Here is a 3,692-nt window from a genome sequence, read left to right on the forward strand (position 1 = left end):
GGGCCTCTCACAGCTGTGGCCTCTCCCGTTGCGGAGCACAGGCTCCGGACGCGCAGGCTCAGCGGCCATGGCTCACGGGCCCAGCCGTTCCGCGGCATGTGGGATCCTCCCGGACCGGGGCACGAACCCGCGTCCTCTGCATCGGCAGGCGAACTCTCAATCGCTGCGCCACCAGGGAAGCCCGAGTGGGAATCTTTTAATGCAAAGGTTTCTGGGCATAAATTACACTGAAAGCTGCATTATTTAGCCAATATTTTCCAACACCCTCTGAATTAATGTAACTTCTAAAGATATCTGCTCCAAAACTAGCTAGTTCTAGCATGTAGGACAAATTGGTTTAACATATACCAAAAGAAAAAGAAAGTGAAACTAAAACATATAGAAAATCAGTAACACAATATACTCAAAGGCATAATATATTCAGAAAATCAGAGACAACTTTGCATCTGACTGTGTATGGAGTAGTCCTCTAGACCAAACATTTCAACAAATCAGATCACTTCCTCTTCACTATCGATAATTTTTTCCCCCTTCTCTTTAAGAGAAAAAAAAAAAAAAAATCCAACCACAGCTCCATCACAGTTTTTGTGGAGCAAAACTTGCTTTCAAGTTTAATTACTTACTTTGTCCTTATATTTACTATTGTTTCTTCTATTTATTATTATTTTTCATGCAGGCCGCATCCTGAGCAGGAGATCATTTTAAAACCTAATTCTTATGGATATCCTCATTTCAGGGACATTTTGTGACTGCTTATTTTTTCCTTACACAGAGTGAGGGAAGGCAGGAACTGGTTAGGAACCAAGAAAGGTAGGGACTGCCCCTGGATCGAGCCTTTACAATTTGGCTTCCCTGATCAGTTAAAATCAATTTCTAGATCAGATGGACCCATCCATGTTCAATTCACTCCAAAGGCTCATGTATGGTTTAGGGATCGTTATCTGCAGCCCAGACCAACTCGAAAGAGCCTCAGCACACTCTGTCTCAGAGGAAAAGGGTTTGGGAAAGCACATTTGCAGAGGTTCTCCTGAAGCCTGGAGCAATGAAGAAGACACCAGAGAAAGCATCAGAGGCCAAACTTCCACTAATAGTTTATTAATAGGCACTTGCAGAGGCTCTATTACAGGAAATGCTTTAGAGGAGAGACAATAGAAGTGGGGTGGGGACTTCCCTGGCGGTCCAGTGGTTGGAACTTCGCCTTCCAAAGCAGAGGGTACAGGTTCGATCCCTGGTTGGGGAGCTAAGATCCCACATGCCTCACGGCCAAAAAAAAAAACCCCAAAACAAAAAGCAGAAGCAATATTGTAACAAATTCAATAAAAGACTTAAAAAGAAACAATGGTTCCATGTCAAAAATATCGTAAAAAAAAAGAAGTGTGGTGGCTAGGAATGAGGAGAACTCCAGGGGTGGTGTGTGTCTCCAGCAAGCCCCAGTGAGAAGGCTTGGGCTCTGTAACCTGGAGTGAAGAGATGGAAGGGGTGGAACATTCTAGAGGCTGGTCTTGCGAGAGGAGCTCTCCTCTCTGTTTAGCACAGGGAAAGAACTAGGAACTCTTCATAGTCAACACCTTGCACGAACCATGGAAGTTTTGCCAGGCAGTGGAAGGGAAGGCGTGCAGAGAATGCGGAAGCAGCCACCATGAGCACGGCCATTTTTTTTGGCTCCCGAAGCCCAGGAGAACAGGTGGTGGCTGGTGGTGGCCCATAAGAACACACCTTGAGAGGGAAGCCAGCTTTCAGGGAAGATGGATCTCTCTGGATTAGGGAGAGATATTGCCCCACACTGGCAATATTGTGGCACTGACATATGAATTGAGGCCTCAATCGTACAGAAGACTTGAGGCCGCCACAGCGGGGACGCGCCAGCTGAAATTTACCATTAGCACTGGCCTTTTTTAATACGCTCAGAACATGGCTGACTAACCATGAGTATATTTTCTAAGGCGTAAAGAACAAAGACTCTTTGTTCCTTTGTTCTCTTTGTTCATGGTCCTAAGGAAGGGCTTGCTGGGAAATGAGGCCCTGGGAGGAAATAGGTTTTTAGGATTCAGGGGTTCCACCCCACCTTCGCCACGATTATACGTTTGGCCCTTTCCTTCTGGAGGGGCACTCCAGTCCCAGGGAAGGGCATGACCTGGTCCAGGTAACAAGTAGCTCAGTGCCTGCCATGCAAAGATCACAATACCACACAGAACTCATGTGAGGTGAGCCAAGGAGTAAAGGGGGGATGGGCGAAGCCAAAAGCAGGCCTCTCTCTGCCTTGCTGCCAGAGCCTCCAAAGGAAGATTGTCCTGTTTTTCTGTTCTCAAGTCGCAAGTGAAAATTTTCCTCGAGGTAGGTGCTTTTAGGTTAAAAGCAACCACCACCAGGTTTTCCTGCATTTAGTCTCAATTTGGTCCAAACAAAAAATGGTGAAAGTGAAGCCAGAAATCTTATAATTCTCTTAGAAAAGATAGTATTATTCATACCTCTAGGTTCTTTTGTGTTTTATAATCTTCTGTTTTACTATGTAAACAATCATACTAGGAAAATATGTAGAATGTTGGCACACATTTATCACGTTGGGATGGTCTCAGAAAATTGATGAAATTATAGATTAGTTAAGTATTTTTCTTTTAATTCTATTCTAACAAGTGTAGCTTCTCTACCAAAACAGAAAAATGAGAAACCATGTGACAGTATTTATCTTATTTTGTCAATTAGGTTTCAACCGCTGTTAATTTTATGGAGTTATTATTTAAAACATTCTACAGAATGTTGTTTACTCATAAAACTGTATGTGTAAGTATGCTTATGGACAATTTTAACAGAAAAAGAGAAAAAAAGGAAGAAACACCAATATAGAATATATTGCAAAATGATGCTGGCAATACTAGTGGTAAGAGGAACCTAATATTAATTAAAGAAAGCAGAGCACAAAACTCTATAGTGTACAGTTTAATTTTAAATAAATATTATGTGTTCAATTAACACAACTACTGAAGCCCGTGCGCCTAGAGCCTGTGCTCCGCAACAAGAGAAGCCACTGTGATGAGAAGCCCGCACACCACAAGGAAGAGTAGCCCCTGCTTGCCTCAACTAGAGAAAGCCCATGCAGCAATGAAGACCCAACACAGTCAAAAATAAAATAAAGTAAAATAAATTTATATATAAAAAAACTTGGATCTTACATGGAATTTTCACTGTACATTTGATAGGGGTAAGTTTGACTCCCCCCTTCTTCCGGGAGTAGGATATTGCAGAGCTGGTCAATCAGAGCAACAGAGCCATCTGAATACTGTGATTGGTTCAGGAATGAACAGATGATACAAGCTTGACAAACTAGAATCAATGAAACTTAACCTGGTACAATGTTGGGGAAGAGACGTATTCTCTTTCCAGTGGGGTCATCAGAAGAAAGGGATAAAAGCCTGGAACTCTGACAGCCATCTTGCCACCAGAAGGAGAATGTGTATAGAGCCTAAAGAGAGGAACAGAATGTAAAAGTGGTGTGCGAGTTAACAACGGATTGCCTCTTGGCTCCAAATTCACCCTTTATTGTCTCTTCTACAAAAATGTAGTGTGGGGGCTTCCCTGGTGGCGCAGTGGTTGAGAGCCCGCCTGCCGATGCAGGGGACACGGGTTCGTGCCCCGGTCCGGGAAGATCCCACGTGCCGCGGAGCGGCTGGGCCCGTGAGCCATGGCCGCTGAGC

This window comes from Physeter macrocephalus, chromosome 15 (genome assembly GCF_002837175.3).
Source record: "Physeter macrocephalus isolate SW-GA chromosome 15, ASM283717v5, whole genome shotgun sequence".
NCBI classification, from domain to species: domain Eukaryota; kingdom Metazoa; phylum Chordata; class Mammalia; order Artiodactyla; family Physeteridae; genus Physeter; species Physeter macrocephalus.